A 19,917-nucleotide genomic window follows, 5' to 3' on the forward strand; every position below is an offset into this window, starting at 1 on the left:
TTTGGGTTTGGTGTGTTTTATATTATACAAAATAAATTTATCTCTTATACGCGTAAAAATATGTGGAACCCATGGAAGAAAAAAATATGAATTTCATATATTTTTATGTGTGTATAGGAGATAAATTCATCTAAAAAACCAATAAATCTTTTTTGTTTTCTTTCTTTTATAGAATGACACTTGTAGTCATCTCATTGGAAATATTTCCAATTAATTCGTGCAATAAGACTAGTTTTACGGCAAAAAAAAAAGTTTTATTATAAATAACCTACAACTTTAGTGGCGGAACCTAGAGAAAGTTACAGCGTCCCGCTCCACGGGAAGAGCCATTCTCGGGACAATTGGGGTGTGCATGGCAAAAAAAATATGAATTTCATATACTTTTATACGTATTTATAAGATACTTTATCTCTTATAATATTATAAACATTACATCTATATAAAGTATTTGTGTTCAAGTCAGACACATGGATGAATACGCGACTTGGTGAATTGAAATTAGGTGCGGCTTTTCAACAAAAAAAATAAAATAAATAGGTGCGGCAATGAAGGGAGGGGGTTTGAATTGTACAAGTCATCCCATTCCCATTCATACTAGAAGGCATGAACCCCCAATGCATGTCTCGTAGTAAGCGCCGTGAAGTAGACCTTGATTCATTTATTTGCAAGTCGTGCATTATACACTTGAACACACAACAAATGAGCACATCTTATTACATTATTTTGGTAAAATATCTCCCTTTTAAATCAATTTGATATTTTGATTTTAAAATTGTATTAAAATAATTAAATTCCCTTATTCTCATGTGGTTATTTAGTGAATACACCACATAGTGCTTATTATCAAAAGTAGACGGAATTAGCGCCAGAAGGATTGTTAGGTTATAGGTGAGTTAAATGGATTTAGCGAACTTATAAACTCGATTTTTCATACAACTCAACCTAAATAACTGGATAGATTGGGTTCATAGATTAGGTTAAGTTGATAATCACACAAACTCATAAAACATGGGTTAAGTATTAAGTTATTAAACTGCAAAATTTTTGCTAATGATACTTTAAATTAAAGTCTAATACTTTTGCTAATAATAAGATTTTCTTATATTTTTTATTGTGACTCCGTATAAGTTTGTGTTAAAAAATTGTGCATGTTTAATTTTTTACTCTCCGTCCTCCACGAAATATCAAAACATCGTAATTTCACTTTAAATGACATAAATTTGTGTTATTTAAAATGATATATATATATATATATATATATATATATATATATATATATATATGTTTTAGTGTTTGTTTTTTTCAAAATATAAAATTATATAATTTTTAGTGAGAGAAAAACGTAAGGAATATAAATTATTGGAGAGAAAGTGAGTAATTTTTATTTTAAATTTAAATTTTAAATAAATATTAAATTATATCTTTCTCTCTTAAAATAATATAATTATATATCATTTAAATGGATAAATATTTTATATATAGAGAGAGACGCACAATTAATTTTTTTTAACGCACTTTCTTCATCTCAATTATAGAATAAAGACACAAATGAGACGTTCCCACCTTGTCAGTCATTTTTGCTTTCTCAGGGTATGGTATTTTTTATTTAAAATGATTGTCCTTTTCTACTATAAAATAATATAATTAAGTGCGTGAATGTGCGAAGATGGTTATCACTCATGCATGAGCCGCGACGACTGAGCTGTCTCTTTTATGCGCAAGAATCAATTGAAGTCAAAAGTTTAAATTATTGGTTGAAGATATATTAATAGTTTTATATATTTTTAATACACTTTCTTATAGAAAAGTCTATTGGTTTTAAAAGATGGGATGATGCATCAGGTTCAGCCTATCTATGCTAAGAAATTTCACAAAGAAGATGAGAGGCGGCGAAAATCGAATTCAGAATATCAAAGTTTTAATACCATATAAAGAACCAAGTTGTTGGATGAGTCTACATTAATAATTTTATTTATCTCTAACACGCTCTCTCACTCTCTCACAAGAGAGCCAATTAAATTTGAAAGATGAATTATGCATCAGACCCCTACCTATGCTAAGAAATTCTATAAAAAAAAATAGGAGACGGCAAAGATCGTATCCAAACTCTAAAAATCATATAAAAAATCAATTCAAGTTAAAACTTTAGTTGTTAAGTGAAAGCTCTATTTATATACTTGACATGCAATAATCACATTGCCTCTTGCTTACTGTGTTGCTGGAACAGGATTGGATGGTGTTTATGGAGTTACTAAAACTTCTTTTCCATCTTGAGGCTGGTCTTGTTCAGTTGTTTTTCTTAACGTTGATCATGTTGAAGCTAGGAATTAGGAGTTTACCTCATCCAATATATGGTGTTTCGAGATTTTGGACTTTGTTAGATACGTCACGACATTGTTTTCTTATGTTGTGTGCTCCAGATCTTCTTGAAAAAATACTAGTGGAGACAGATGGGGTGGTGTACCAGTACAACATTTCATGGTTAAGTTAGAGAAGACAGAAGAGAGCAACGAATATGAGAGGAATAATACCGTGTCGGGAGCTTCTTATTCAATTAAAATTATAAAAAAATAATACTTGAGACTTGAGAGTAGTTAATTGCAATAAAAATAGATTGTGATTTCAAATAAATTTTAGCTGTAATGTGAAGCGTTTGAAACAGTACGACCAGAATTTATTAAGGGGAACCAAAAATAAAATACAATTAAAGGAGAACAGTTATTGCATATTCAGAAAGAGTAGTTGTGCACTTGTGCTTATGTCCTTTTGCTATTGAATACAACCTCAAACCTAGTGATGGGGTAGTTCCCTTTTTCTAGCAATAGCTCCAATCAATCAAAGTGTAGTCCTCCATGAAATAAAGTATTGAAGTTTTCCATAACATTTTTATTGAGAACAAGCCCAACTTCAACCCCACCTTTCCCATCCTTACTCTCTGCCAAGCCAAAGCTTAAATCTCTATCCACCGATATTATCTCCACCTTTGCAGGCCTTCCCCAACCAAAATCAGTACGATAACCACCAAATCGATTTGACCCTGTTAGTCCCATCAATTCAGCTCCCTCACTTTTCAAAGCTTTCACTCTAGAAAACCCATCCGCGGTTCCTCCAAAAACTCCCTTATCAAAGCTTTTTATTTTATTATGAATACACTTAGCAACAATGACGACCCCATCTTCCTTTGTATAATCCCTTGGCTGTGTATCAATGAAATGACCCCACACACAGTTACCAAAATAGTTCTCAGGGATTGGAGGCTCTAATCTTGCCCTGCAATCCACCCCGAATGCAAAAGCGAATTTATCTTTGTTCTTTTCGACTCCTTGAATAGCTTTAGCAATGCAGACAGAAACATAAGCACATATGAGAGCAAAGGACGATAAAGTATGTGGCTTTGATAATTGTGCTCCTTCTTCTACCGTGTCCCACTTGGATAATACCGCTGCCTTTATCTTCTCCAAATCTCCTCGTGTGAGCTCGAACGTTGCTCGAACTGTGTCCTCCAGTTTTGGTTGGAATGGTAGAATCTTCAAGCATCGCCCATCACTGTTTTCTGTAGGGAACATTTTGGACAAGGATTCTGTCCAATTTTTTGTGAACGTGATGCTAAGTTCACTTGGATCTTTGATGACTTCCCTGTTAAAGAAGGGCACTAACTCTGGCACCAGAGATGGTGATTCTTCACAGTTTTGACATAGAGAAGCCCATGCCTTGATGAACATAGTTGAAGATTTTCCATCAAGAACAGCATGGTGGGTGCTGATACCGATGCTAAATCCACTGTTTGGAAACAGAGTTATCTGTAGAGAGATAACAGAAGCAAGAGAATTTGATGATTCCAAGTGGGGTACTAAAGAACGAGACTTTACCACTTCATGGGGTGAATTATCAATGATATGGTTGAAGTCAGCATCAGACTCTGCAATGACCATTGAAACACCATCACCAGGGGTGTACTTGATGATGGGTTTTTCCGAATCAGAAGGCCAAACGATGTTGCCAGCTAGAGGGAGGAAGTGTTGGAGGGTGAGAGAGAGTGAGGTTTTGAGTCTTGGAACCACTTTGTTAAAGAAAAAAGATGGGTCTGATGAGTGTGAATCGTTAAGGGAGTAGAAGAAGACACACTCAAGTGGTTGGAACCTGAGCCATAACATGTCAAAGACAGTGAGAGGAATAGATGTTTCGGTTGCAGATGATGGAGGAGCAACATAGCTGTGCTCATGAATTTTGATGTTGTTGTTGTTGTTGTTGTTGTTCTTGTGAGGAGCCATGTGAAACAAAGGAAGTGGTGTTAGTAGAAAATGCTTAGCCCCAGAAAAATTGGGTGAGGCCTGTTTTTATACTGTTTAGGTTTTCATTCTTGGTAAGGCTTGCTAATCCATTCAACTATTGCCGGCGTTAATTTCATTGGAATAATAAATAATTCGGGGATCCAAATAAGAATGTTCATGGATATTAATGTTTGTATTTTGTAGTCGTTGTTTTATATTATACAAGATAAATTTATCTCTTATACACGTAAAAAAATGTGGAACTCATGGAAAAAAAATATGAATTTTATATATATTTATGTGTGCATAGGAGATAAATTCATTTAAAAAAACTAAATCTTTTTTGTTTTCTTTCTTTTATAGAATGACACTTGTAGTCATCTCATTGGAAATATTTCCAATTAATTCGTGCAATAAGACTAGTTTTACGGCAAAAAAAAAAGTTTTATAATAAATAACCTACAACTTTAGTGGCGGAACCTAGAGAAAGTTACAGTGTCCTGCTCCACGGGGAGAGCCATTCTCGGGACAATTGGGGTGTGCACTGTTTCTAAAAAGAAACAATTTTTTTCTATTTCTGTGTCTTGGAACAATTTCAAAGAAAAAAATGTGTTTGATAACATGTCTTATTTTTATTCCGAGAATGAGAATTGCGTTTGATAACACAACAAATAATACAATAAAAAATCATTTCTATTAAGCATAAAAAAATTTCGAATCATCACTTTTCTTTTCATATGATGTGGTGGTGGTGGTGGCGGTGGCGTCATGGTGGTGGTAGTGAAGGTGATGGCACGGTAGCAGCGACGGTGGTGGTAACAGTGGTAATGGTGACATGGAGGTGGTAGTGGTGTGGTGGTGGTGGTGACGCTAGTAGCTGCGTCGATGATGATGGTGATGGTGGTGGTGATGGTCGTGATAATGGTAGTGATAGTGATGGTAATGGTGGCGGTGGTGATGAGCGTGATGGTGGCGGTGACGTAGATGTGGTGGTGGTGACAGTAATGGCCTCAACGATGGTGGTGATTGATTTCTGGAGTTATCGTTTTCACAACTTACTTCAAAAGCCAAACGCTTTCAAAATCATGGTTTATTTCTCTATTTTTCTCTTTCCATCATTGCTATCGATCAACATCATCATCAACATCTAAAAGGTTTATGCTAAATCATTTCTGCAAGGAGCATCTCTTCATGTATAATCAGAGAGGGATTCAAATATCAATCTAGCAATTTTTCATATATTATATTGGTATTTTAAAATTGGAAAAAGTGTGTGTCATTTTAAAGATGTAAAGTTGTGTCATTTTAAGAGAGAGAAAAAGATAGATAAAGGGGAAGAGAGAGTTGACAAAAAAAATAAATGTGTGCGTCCCACCTCTTTGTGTGGGTGAAAAGATATAAGTTGTGTCATTTAAGAGGATAAACATTTTTTCCTTTAAAATTTAGATAACATTTTTAAAAAATAAATAAATGATAAAAATACTTATAATTAATTTAAAAAAATTTAAAAATTTAAAAAATTAAGAAAGATATGTGTCATTTTGAAGAAATTGAATCAGTCTAAAAAATTTATTTTTATTTAATATATAGGTGTCATTTTTATTTAAGCAATTTCAGTCTCCTTTAAAATTTTGCCATGATAATAATATCTAATTGTTATTCTTTTTTTTTTTCTTTTGCCTTTTATTTTTCGTCAGTCTAGCTTATTATCCATTGAGTTATGTAAGTCTCAAGGGAGCTATCATATCTTGCTTTTCATATCAATTAAATCATTTCTATTTTGTACCCTTGTTTTAATTACTTGGAAGGTTATTGTCCTGTTGTGTAACAAAATTCCACCCTATGCTTGGCTCTTACGGTCTGCATTTCTTATGTGCTTCTAGAAAGATTCGCGAAGCTTACAATTTAGCTTAATTAATTGTCGTTTTCTATTTTCTATGGAGTTTGGGAAACATAAATACAAATAAATAAAAAACTGTTTGTAAAGTATTGTATTACTAGACGTATTAACTTATTAAGTAAGGGAAATACTTTTCTTATATTGTAGGAAAATTATTAGCTCATGTTGAAGAAATAAAATTACAAATGAAACGCACAAGTAAGAGGAGAGAGAAAAAAAGTGGTGGAACCCACTTCTTTTTTGTGTGTAAAAAAATTATTTATCTCATATAGCATGAGATAAATATAACCCATTAAGTAATTCATATGATATGTTGCATACATAGCATTGTTTTTTTCATAAAAAAAAAAAAGCGTGTACATATTCATCTTTATGGAAAGAAAATTTACACACTCACAATCAATTGATATCCACTGTAGGAATCTATTTTAGAAGATAAAATGCAGGATTCAATTATTAATTGAAAATTAACGATTAAAATTGTGATAAAAACATGTAAGTGTATATTTAATTACAAACTTGTTAAAATTAATTCTCGTAATTTTTTTTTTTTATCAAAAACCATAATTTTGTATTTCATTTTTAAAATTTAAAACACATCTTTTATTTATGACGAGTCAAATCAGATATATAGAGAGACAAATCAAATTGTCCACGTACCTATAGGTAAAGTGCCTTATATTTTATGGTTTCTTAAAATTATTAGCGTCTTGCTCAAGCAGTTCCATTTCCTAAAGTAGATTATAGTTCGGTGCACAAGTCAAAGAAAACTCTCTTTAGTCTTTTCTATATCCGCCGAAACCATTGATTATCCTCCGGACAAGGAGAGACAGAGAAATTATTAGGTACCGCGAATACCATAGAAGGAAGAATTGACTTTTGTACATTTTTTAATTTTTTAAATAAATTAATGAATTGATGAAAAATGAAATGTTTTATCTAAATAATAACAAGGTGAGTATGAAATAGGGTTTAATGTTTTCCGTGTTATAAAAATAAAATTATCTTTAAATACATATAAAAATTTATGGGACCTAACGAGGTCATATATGGTGAAGAGAAAAAAATTATGAATTTCATATACTTTTATGCGAATTTATAAGATAGTTTATCTCTTATAATATTATAAACATTACATCTACATAAAATATTTGTGTTCAAGTCAGATTCATTTATTTGCAAGTCGTGCATTATACACTTGAACACACAACAAATGAGCACATCATATTACATTATTTTGGTAAAATATCTCCCTTTTAAATCATTTGATATTTTGATTTTAAAATTGTATTAAAATAATTAAATTCCCTTAATCTCATGTGGTTATTTAGTGAATACACCACGTAGTGCTTATTATCAAAATTTGACGGAATTAGCGCCAGAAGGATGGTTAGGTTATAGGTGAGTTAAATGGATATAGTGAACTCATAAACTCGATTTTTCATACAACTCAACCTAAATAACTGGATAGATTGGGTTCATAGATTAGGTTAAGTTGATAATAACACAAACTCATAAAACATGGGTTAAGTATTAAGTTATTAAACTGCAAAATTTTGCTAATGATCCTTTAAAGTAAAGTCTAATATTTTTGCTAATAATAAGATTTTCTTATATTTTTTATTGTGACTCCGTATAAGTTAGGTTTTGAAACTTGATTGATGAATTTGTCAATAATTATTTTGAAAAAAATTAAGAATGAAATAACTTAATTTAAAAATACAATGGATCGCTAGGATAACAACAAATATTTTGGAAAATTTATGAATGAAGCCAGTAATTATGTGTTGTATATTGGATACGTGATCTTAGGATTTTAATTAGGACTTTAATTTTAGTAGTAATACTTTTAATTTGAGATTATTTATTATTAGTTATCATTTAAAAAATCTATTCTGTTTTATATTATCTTATTCTTATTTACATAGAAATTTACTTGTTAGGTTGTTTATTTTCTTGAATTTATTAAATGACCATCAGTATAAAAATAAAAAAATATTATTATCATTTAAAAAATCTATTCTGTTTTATATTATCTTATTCTTATTTACATAGAAATTTACTTGTTAGGTTGTTTATTTTCTTGGATTTACTAAATGGCCATCAGTATAAAAATAAAAAAATTATTATTATATAGAATAATATTTTCTTAATATATATTATTTTGGATTTCTCCGTGAATTTATTGATTAAACCTTACTAATCCGATTTGAAGTAAATTTTGTCACAGCTATATATTTAGAATTGAAATAACCCCTTTCAAAATGTCTCTGTGTTTAGTGGTTTAAGGAAAAATATTTGTTATTTTGAAAGATACAAATTTATATTATTTTAAGTAAAATTATTGTATTTTAGTGCATGCTTATTTTTTTACTCTCCGTCCTCCACGAAATCGGAAGAAAGAGAGTAAAAAAAATATCAAAACATCGTAATTTCAGTTTAAATGACATAAATTTATGTTATTTAAAATGATAATATATATATATATATATATATATATATATATATATATATATATGTTTTAGTGTTCGTTTTTTAAAAAACATTAAATTATGTAATTTTAAGTGAGAGAAAAACGTAAGCAATATAAATTATTGGAAAGAAAGTGAGTGATTTTTATTTTAAATAAATTTTAAATAAAAAATATTAAGTTATATCTTTCTCTCTTAAAATAATATAATTATATATCATTTAAATGGATAAATATTTTATACGGGGAGAGATATTTTGACTCTAGAGTAAGACTTATAAGTCTTGCTTTCTATCTCAACCGTTGATTTCCATTCATCTAATTGTTAATATTTATTTGAATTTAATAATTAATTAATTAATTGGTATACATAATCGTTAGATGGACGAAAATCAATAGTTGAGATGAGAAGTAAGACTTGTAAGTCTTAGTCTAGAGTCAAAAAATTCCTCCCCATTTTATACATATATAGAGAGAGAGAGACGCACAATTAATTTTTTTTAACGCACTTTCTTCATCTCAATTATTGAATAAAGACACAAATGAGACGTGCCCCACCTTGTAAGTCATTTTTGCTTTCCCAGGGTATGGTATTTTTTTATTTAAAATCATTGTCCTTTTCTACTATAAAATAATATAATTAAGTGCGTGAATGTGCGAAGATGGTTATAACTCCTGCATGAGTCGAGATGAGTCAGTTGTCGCTTTTATCCGCAATAATCAATTGAAGTCAAAAGTTTAAATTATTGGTTGAAGTTATATTAATCATTTTATATATTTTTAATACACTTCCTTATAAAAAAAGTCTATTGGTCTTAAAAGATTGGATAATGCATCAGGTTCAATCTATTTATGTTAGGAAATTTCACAAAGAAAAGAGAGGCGGCGAAGATTAAATTCGAAATACCAAGGCTTTAATACCATGTAAAGAATCAAGTTGTTGGATGAGTCTATATTAATAATTTTATTTATTTCTAACACGTTCTCTCACAAGATAGCTCATTAAACTTGAAAGATGAATTATGCATCGGACCCCTGACTATGCTAAAAAAATTCTATAAAAAAAAAATAGGAGGCGATAAAGATTATTCCCAGACTCTGAAACCATATAAAATATCAATTTAACTCAAAACTTAAGTTATTAAGTGAAAGCTCATGTTTATATACATGCAATAATCACATTGGCCTCTTGCTTACTGTGTTGCTGGAACAGGATTGGATGGTGTTACTAAAACTTCTTTTCCATCTTGAGGATGGTCTTGTTCAGTTGTTTTTCTTAACGTTGATCATGTTGAAGCTAGGAATTAGGAGTTTACCTCTTCCAATATATGGTGTTTCGAGATTTTGGACTTTGTTAGATACGTCACGACATTGTTTTCTTATGCTGTGTGCTCCAGATCTTCTTAAAAAAATACTAGTGGAGACAAATGGGGTGGTGTACCAGTACAGCATTTCATTGTTAAGTTAGAGAAGACAGAAGAGAGCAACGAATATGAGAGGAATAATACCGTGTCGGTAGCTTCTTATTCAATTAAAATTATAAAAAATAATACTTGAGACTTGAGAGTAGTTAATTGCAATAAAAATAGATTGTGATTTCAAATAAATTTTAGCTATAATGTGAAGCGTTTGAAACATTACGACCCGAATTTATTAAGGGGAACCAAAAAAAATACTGAGATATTTTAACTACCAAAAACTCTCACTACTAACTTATTACATATCATATTATCATTGGATCAAAGAGAGAATGTTAAAAAGTTTTTGAAGAAAGAGAAAATGTCAATCTAATAGTGATTAGATAAATAATAAATTGATAGTAGAAAATTTTGGTAGTTAAAATATTTATCCTAAAAAAAAATACAATTAAAGGAGAACAGTTATTGCATATTCAGAAAGAGTAGTTGTGCACTTGTGCTTATGTCCTTTTGCTATTGAATACAACCTCAAACCTAGTGATGGGGTAGTTCCCTTTTTCTAGCAATAGCTCCCTTTTTCTAGTCCTCCATGAAATAAAGTATTGAAGTGTTCCATAACATTTTTATTCAGAAAAAGCCCAACTTCAACCCCACATTTCCCATCCTTACTCTCTGCCAAGCTAAAGCTTAAATCTCCTGTATCCGTTGATATTATCTCCACCTTTGCAGGCCTTCCCCAACCAAAATCAGTACCATAAACACCAAATCGATTTGACCCTGCTAGTCCCATTATTTCAGCTCCCTTACTTTGCAAAGCCTTCACTCTAGAAAACCCACCCCTGGTTCCTCCAAAAACTCCCTTATCAAAGCTTTTTATTTTATTATGAATCCCTTGGCTGTGTATAATCCCTCACTTTGGAACAATGACGACCCCATCTTCCTTTGTATAATCCCTTGGCTGTGTATCAATGAAATAACCCCACACACAGTTACCAAAATAGTTCTCAGGGATTGGAGGCTCTAATCTTGCCCTGCAATCCACCGCGAATGCAAAAGCGAATTTATCTTTGTCCTTTTCAACTCCTTGAATAGCTTTAGCAATGCAGACAGAAACATAAGCACATATGAGAACAAAGGATGATAGAGTATGTGGCTTTCATAATTGTGCTCCTTCTTCCTCCGTGTCCCACTTGGATAATACCCTTACCTTTATCTTCTCCAAATCTCCTCGTGTGAGCTCGAACGTTGCTCGAACTGTGTCCTCCAGTTTTGGTTGGAATGGTAGAATCTTCAAGCATCGCCCATCACTGTTATCTTTAGGGAACATTTTGGTTAAGGTTTCTGTCCAATTTTTTGTGAACGTGATGCTAAGTTCACTTGGATCTTTGATGACTTCCCTGTTAAAGAAGGGCACTAACTCTGGCACCACAGATGGCGATTCTTCACAGTTTTGACATAGAGAAGCCCATGCCTTGATGAACATAGTTGAAAATTTCCCATCAAGAACAGCATGGTGGGTGCTGATACCGATGCTAAATCCACTGTTTGGAAACAGAGTTATCTGTAGAGAGATAACAGAAGCAAGAGAATCTGATGATTCCAAGTGGGGTACTAAAGAACGAGACTTTACCACTTCATGGGGTGAATTATCCATGATATGGTTGAAGTCAGCATCAGACTCTGCAATGACCATTAAAACACCATCACCAGGGGTGTATTTGATGATGGGTTTTTCCGAATCAGAAGGCCAAACGATGTTGCCAGCTAGAGGGAGGAAGTGTTGGAGGGTGAGAGAGTGTGAGGTTTTGAGTCTTGGAACCACTTTGTTAAAGAAAAAAGATGGGTCTGATGAGTGTGAATCGTTAAGGGAGTAGAAGAAGACACACTCAAGTGGATGGAACCTGAGCCATAACATGTCAGACAGTGAGAGGAATAGATGTTTCGGTTGCAGATGATGGAGGAGCAACATAATTGTGCTCATGAATTTTGATGTTGTTGTTGTTGTTCTTGTGAGGAGCCATGTGAAACAGAGGAAGTGGTGTTAGAAGAAAATGCTCAGCCCCAGAAAAATTGGGTGAGGCCTGTTTTAATACTGTTTAGGTTTTCATTCTTGGTAGGGCTTGCTAATCCATTTAACTATTGTCGGCGTTAATTTCATTGGAATAATAAATAATTCGGGGATCCAATATAAGAATGTTCATGGATATTAATGTTTGTATTTTGCAGTCATTGTTTTGTTCCTAAAGTTTGATCTCAATCGGCAAATTAGTATATGATAAGTGTTGCTACTCACCGCAAGTGCACCGATCGTACAAGTAATATATGAAAAGAGATCGTTCCCACGAGGATTATACTCAAGCACTAATTCACTATCGCAAACTTAGTTGGACAATCAAAGTTGTATTTGGAAACAGAATTTGAGTTGAAAAATTAAAATATTAAAACTAATTGATTGCAAGAATTAAAAGCAAGAAAGTAAAGATTTGAATAAACTGATGAAATAAAAACGTAGCTAGGGTTTCGATTTCCTTCAATCTCTTTATTACGTTTGAATTCCTTCCTTACGTTAATCGTCCTTAGTATCAATCTAATCAATTCTTTCGCATGTAATTAGGGCTCAATCCCTTGTTACCCTAAAAACTTTACAATCTTGAAAGAACCCTAGTTCCCCGGTTATTCCCCAAGAATGCAAGCATTGAGTTCAAGAATCTTAAAGATTACGCAAACTCTATGTCTATCCCTAGAATGATAAAGTTTACGATGAAATTATCAGATAAGGATTACACACCAACATTCCTATTGTCATGCATTTACCTATGATCATTATATAAGATTCAAGCCTATATAAAGCATTAAAAACAGATAATTTCATTCATGATATAAAGGAAAATTAACATACGAATTGTTCAACGCATAATAAATCGATTAAACATCTAACCCTAACTACTTAAAGATTTAGCCGAACATAGCAAAATCAAGAACAAAAGACAATATAAAAGCTCCCCCAAACTCCATAGTGCAGACTTGATGTTGTTCCGTCTCTTCCGTTCACGAACATGAACCGATGAATCTTCCGCCTTCCCTCTGCCTCCAAGCACCAAGAATTGTTTTTCAATATGAAAAGTTTTGTATTCTGACCCCCAAATGTGTTATTTATTGGCCAAGAGTTCGTATCCTAGTTGAATACCTCGTATGGGCCTAAGTTGGGTTTCTGGGGCGCTTAAATTTGGTCATTCGCGCTTAAGCCCCCTAGAACGGTGATTGCAGAGTTCGCGTTGCGCGCTTAAGCTTGGTCATTCGCGCTTAAGCCCCCTAGAACGGTGATTGCAGAGTTCGCGTTGCGCGCTTAAGCTCGCTAGAGGGCGCTTAAGCGCTCTCCTCGAGCTGGATTTTTCTTCTTGCAGCGCGCTTAAGCCCTGAGTTGGAGGCTTAAGCGCCTAAATGCCGAGGCTTTTTGCGTTTTTAGGGAGCTTAAGCTTCGAAATGAGGGCTTAAGCTCCCATAGGCAGAGGCTATTTGCTTGTTTAGGAGGCTTAAGTTTCAATATGGGGGCTTAAGCCTCCTCTTTCAACAACTGGATAGGATCTTCAAATCTTCTTGTTTTGATCTTCATCTATCATCTCTTCTAGTTGTGATTCCAATCTTCAAATTTGCCTCCTTTTATCTTAAAATCCCTTCAAAGTAACAAAGATAATTCATTTAATTAAATTTCAGATAATGTTCATGATTATCATATTAAAACCTTAGTTTTTGACTTGTTCAACTTGATAATTTATATTATTTTAGTCTATAAAACAAGATAAACTAAAAGTTTATCAATAAGCACACACAAAAATAAGTGTGAGCAGCAAAGGTTGACAAGGCTTTGATTTTTGTTTGGGTTTGGTGTGTTTTATATTATACAAGATAAATTTATCTCGTATACACGTAAAAAAATGTGGAACTCATGGAAAAAAAATATGAATTTTATATATTTTTATGTGTGCATAGGAGATAAATTCATCTAAAAAAACAATAAATCTTTTTTGTTTTCTTTCTTTTATAGAATGACACTTGTAGTCATCTCATTGAAAATATTTCCAATTAATTCGTGCAATAAGACTAGTTTTACGGCAAAAAAAAAGTTTTATAATAAATAACCTACAACTTTAGTGGCGGAACCTAGAGAAAGTTACAATGTCCTACTCCATGGGGAGAGCCATTCTCGGGACAATTGGGGTGTGCATGGCAACCATTCTGTTCCTTGGCACTGTTTCTAAAAAAAACAATTCTATTCTTTTCTATTTCTGTGCCTTGGAACAATTTCAAAGAAAAAAATGTGTTTGATAACATTTTTTATTGTTATTCCGAGAATGAGAATTGCGTTTGATAACATAACAAATAATACAATAAAGAATCATTCCTATTAAGCATAAAAAATTTTCAAATCATCACTTTCCTTTTCATATGATGTGGCGGTGGCGTCATGGTGGTGGTAGTGAAGGTGATGGCACGGTAGCAGCGGCGGTGGTAATGGTGACAGCGACAGTGGTGATAACAATGGTAATGGTGGCATGGAGGTGGTAGTAGTGTGGTGGTGGTGGTGACGCTAGTAGCTACGGCGGTGGTGGTGGTGATGGTCGTGAAAATGGTGGTGACAATGATGGTAGTGGTGATGAGGGTGATGGTGGCGGTGACGTAGATGTGGTGGTGGTGACAGCAGTGGCCTCAACGATGGTGGTGATGGTGGCGACATGGTGCTGGTGATGGTGACGACATGGTGGTGGTGGCGATGGCGGTGGCGGTGGCAATGGCGTGATAACAGTAATGGTGGCAGCGGTAGTGGTGGTAATGGTGGCATAGTGGCGGCGGCAGCAATTGGGGTGATGGTGGTGACGGCAGCGGTTGCGATGATGGTGATGATGATGACATGGTGGTGGCAGTGGCATGATAATGGTAGTGGTGGCGGCGACGGTAATGGTGGTGGTGGTGACAGCAGTGTCTGCGATGATGGTGATGGAGATGACATGGCGGCGACGGTGTGATAACACATATTTTGTTACAGCTATTTATTACTCTTGGTCGGTATTTTTAAGATTTATTTGAATTAAATAAAGGTCTTTTGGGTCAAATCATAATTCTAGATTTTGATTGGGTTTAATTGATTTTCGTCAGAATTTTTTAGATTTACATTACTTTCGTATTTTGGCTATATCTCAATTTACAGATGTCCGATTAACTCCGTTCTTGTTTCGTTTTGCAGCTAACAGAAAGGGTTACAATCTCTATTTCAGCCACTGAAGCCCAATTAGGACCAGAAGATGGTAAAAACCTGAGCCTAAGATTAGAGGTGTTCATCAACCGATCCAAACCGATTCAAACCGCGGTGACCGAACCAAAAAACCGATAACCGAATAAACCGAAAATCAAAAAACTGAAAATCAAAACCAAAAAAAAATCGCAAATTTTAATTGTATTGGATCGATTTTTGGATAGGCTGATGAAAATCGATCCAATATATTAATTTCCCCATCTACTTGGGTCTTTCTCCAATCATAGCCCAAAAATTTCTAAACTCAAGACCCATTAACCCATCAACTAAACCCAAGAAAATATCTAGTCACATCTCATCAACAAAATTTTATCTTTGTAGAGCTTCATATCTCATTGCCAAAAACAAACTATATTATAGTTTACTAATACTTTTATATTTCAAAAAAAAAAATTACAGAGCCAATATATACAAAAGATGTTATTTGCACAATAATAATGAAATAAATTTTAGAATTTTCAAAAAACCGAAAACCGATCCAATCCAAACCGAAAAAAATTGGATTGGATCTGATCGGATTTGAAAAAAATCCAAACCGAATGGATGATTATATGATCAAACCGAAAGGATTGGATCGAATTATTTTTGCTTCCAAAACCGATCCAATCCAGACCGCGAACACCCCTACCTAAGATAACATATTTTTGCTGGAATTTTACTTTGACGTTTGAACTTGTAAATCATATTAGAACCCAATGTGTTTAGGGCCCAAGGCTATGCTTTAATGTTTTATTTTATTTTATTCAGTTTTTATTTTATGGGCCGAAGTGTTGGAACCTTAACCCGTTCTGAATGTGGGTTATTTAAGGGAAACTTTAGGAAACCCTTCGGCAGTCAGATTTTGGAATTGAACAATTGTTTTCAGTTTTCTTTAACAAAATTCTGCACTTTTCTTTTCATCTTCTTCTTCTTCTTCTTTTATGCTATTTAATTTTGAATTATATTTAACCTCGCGATGCTAGGCTAAACACCTTTAATCAATCTAAGGTTAAAGTTTCGTTAGTTTATTTCAGAGGATCGGTTTTTAACTTTTTCATCAATTTTGTTTTGTCCTAATTCAGGTTGAATATCATGCGATTGTAGATATTCAAACTGAATAATGCGATTGCATTCTAGAAGGGAAAATTGATCATTAGATTTAATGGTCAGATTAATCAACCCGATGAACATAAGTTGAACAGGTTTAAATTACTGCGATTGCATAATTTAAATATTGTATTCAACCAAACGCTAGGCGATAGTCTAGAGAGGGTTTCCAATTGAATTTGAGGATTCCTAGTTCGATTGGGGTTAATCATGAATTGATAATTATATCTTTTTATCCAATGATGAAATAAATTAATGAATCCTGATTCCTTAGGTTGATTGCTTTTTAATTCTAATTTTTAAATCCAGTTCAAATCTGTTCTATTTAAATTTCAAATCAACAAAATCCCTCTTCCCTTTTATATTTTATTTTACAAGAGCATTTCTAATTTCTAACAGGTTCTTTGGGAAACGATCCAAGTTGTCCTATCACTACAAAGCCAAGCTCGATAATTTGCGTGGGTTCGACAGCGCACGCCAAATTTGGCGCCGTTGCCGGGGAATCTGCACGTCAAGCGTTCTTTCTTTTTCCCTAATTTTTCTGTTTTCTTGTTTTGTTTCTTCTTGTTCTTCTTTTTCTTTTACTTTTTGTTTTTCCTGTTTCTTTTTCTTCTTCTTTTTAAATAATAATATTTTTTCGTTTTCTTGAATTTTCGTTTTTATTTTTTGTTTCTGTTTTTGTTTCTTTTAATTTTTGTTTTTCTATTTCTATTTTTTTCTAATTAGTGAATATTAACAGTAGATTAGATTTTGTTAGAATTTTGATTAGATTAGACTAGATTTTGTTTCCAATCATTCCTAATCTTTTGATTATGTTAAGATTTTGTTAGATATTGTTAGATTATATTATATTTTGTTAGATTTAGTTTCCTTTTATTCTTAATTTTTTTTCTATTTATTTTTATTTTGTTTCCTTTTGCTCTTTCTTTCCTTTTATTTTATTTTTTTCCTAATTCTTTTTCTTATTTGATCTTTTATAATTTAGGAAGTTTTGTTATAATTTAGGAAGTTTTGGTCGCGACAAGACGTATCGGTTCTTTCAGCAATTGCTGTTTTTGCTCTGATTAGGCTAAATTTTTGGATAACATATCCTAAGAAAGGCTCACCCAAAGTGTGAGACCCACACTGTTTTGCCCAAATTCCATTGTTTAGACCACTTCACATTTTTTTAAAATATTTTTATTTGATTTTTGAGTTCTTAGATAGGGTAAAACTTTGTGTGTGGTGGTCCCATAATTTTTAAAAACATTTCAGGGGCAGTCACTAAATGTGCAAACATAAATAAAATTTTCTGAATCCGTTACTGAATACAACTAACGAGAGCTTGTCAAGTCAATGGAGGAGCTAGACAATTTTTAATCCATACCAAATATTAATTCCTAAAAAATAAAATCAGCCAGTATCAACTATGCAGAAAGCCATGCAGTAATAATTTCTATAGTTCTCTATTATTTTTATAGTTCTATAAATAAGAAATCAATATTTTTTGAAAATCAGCCAGTAGGAAGGCATTTGTTGGTTACCACCACTATGTCAAGTGACATCAACAAAAATTGTATATTATACAGATGACCACCCTTAGTATAAAGTTAACTTTGCATAAAATATTTAAAACGACCTTAATTATGTAAAGAAAAAACAAAGAAAGTTCTTTGCACCTAGCCAGCTAATGATTTATTTAATAGGTAATTATGAGCCTTTCCTTTATGTATTCATTTACTATGTCAAACAAAAAAAAAAAGAAAAAACAAAAGATAGAGACAACACAACTGAGCAGCTGTAATCCTTAACGCAGAGAGACAGTAAAATTATACGAGCTATGAAATACAATTATTATGAATTAATAATTAATTAATAAATATAATTTATGAAAATAATAATCGTTGATTGACGAAAAGGTGGCGATTGCAAGAAGACGGCCATTGCAAGAACTTTAGGGCTGCACTAAGAAGGATCAGTAGACTCCACCTACTTTCACCCCTTGCTTTTCATTGATCTTTTATTTTATGTTGTCTTTTTATTCCTTGAGATTTTTGTATTGCTTTATTGCTAGGAGTGATAAGTAATAAGTTTTTCTACCTTTAGGATTAGGAAAATAACACATCAATTAACATGTAATTATATTTTTTTTATTCTTATTTAATGGTAAACAATAGTTTCTTCATCCAATTTTAGTTTGCTTAATGTTTGCTATAAGATGGGCCTTATATTTGCATGTATCTAAAGGACTTCTCAAGAAAATTTAATGATTTCAGTTGTCCAATAGTCGAAGGGATTTCTATACATAAAATGCTTCTTGAAGTGTTCAAAGAAACTAAGCCAAGAAAACTTGTGATCCTGCTGGGAATTTCCACCAATTAATCAGTTGGTGGTGAAATCAATACTTTTCAACAATCCTAGGGCACTTTTATATTTTGACATTCTGCCTTTCCATACGAGTGATGCACTTGTAACATAAGATCCAACACCAGCCACTATATATTAGTATATTATACATAATTATTGTAGGTAATAGTTACATTTGAATTTGATTGACTAGCCATAGCATTTGGCTTTATTACAAGAGATATTATTTAAAGAAAGGTCAGACGAAGTTCAACAAGATGACATATACAGAATGGCATGCTCCCATGAAACTTATTGAGCTGCAGCCCATGTACAAGCATTTTCGGAAGTCCATCTCCAATCCAGCTCGGTAGTGGCCCATAAAATTTTAAGCTCTTTCCAATTTTTCAAAGGAAAATGATATTTCTCCTGAAAAATTGTTGGTGCCCCCAAATATAATCCTTGAATATGTCTTAATGAGCCCATAGTTTTCGGTAGATTTCCATAAAATCTATCATTAGTCAAATCTAGGAAGATCAATGATTGAAAATTTACCCAGTAATCTGGAAGCTCTCCCATTACGTGGTTGCTTGACAAATACAAAAAAAATTAATAACTGGTCGTGTCTGTACAAAAAGATTATTTTCCGTTGAAAAATCACTGATCCTGTCGTTGAAAAAAATGTTGGAATTGCGCCTCTGCTTCTTGCCAAACTAGTGTATTATCCATAGAAAAAAACGATTTGTTTGTCTCGTAAAAGTTTACCTAAATTTAAAATAAATATTATAAATAATATTTTTTGTTAAAATTTAATAGAATGGTGTAGGAACAAACAAAAAAGATATATCTTTCTTCAGTCTCAAATTAAATAACGATGTTGAGCTGCACTACAAAACATATTCATATATACAGGTAACAAAACATGTATTATTAACATGACGATGATAAAATAAAAAATAATTAATAAAAACTTGATTAAAATTCAAAATATCCAAGTGATTTGCAACTTAATATAATGTATTTGTAATAAAAAAATTTAAACATTGTGTTTGACATCAAGGTAATAAGAAAGATGCGTAACGTATACTTGCAAAAGTTATAAAATTCATTCCATGATTCACTCTTAACGCAACACA

The 19,917-nt window shown here is 32.6% G+C and overlaps 1 pseudogene; it reads right to left on the minus strand.

Annotated features, from left to right (window-relative positions):
• Window positions 1-2,831: 2,831 nt before the first annotated feature.
• LOC133309245 (phenolic glucoside malonyltransferase 1-like) lies at window positions 2,832-12,080 on the minus strand (annotated as a pseudogene).
• Between the last annotated feature and the right edge of the window lie 7,837 nt (window positions 12,081-19,917).

This window comes from Gastrolobium bilobum, unplaced genomic scaffold, assembly GCF_033153095.1.
Source record: "Gastrolobium bilobum isolate Gb01-03AN ecotype WA unplaced genomic scaffold, APGP_CSIRO_Gbil_v1 utg7600, whole genome shotgun sequence".
Lineage (NCBI taxonomy): Eukaryota > Viridiplantae > Streptophyta > Magnoliopsida > Fabales > Fabaceae > Gastrolobium > Gastrolobium bilobum.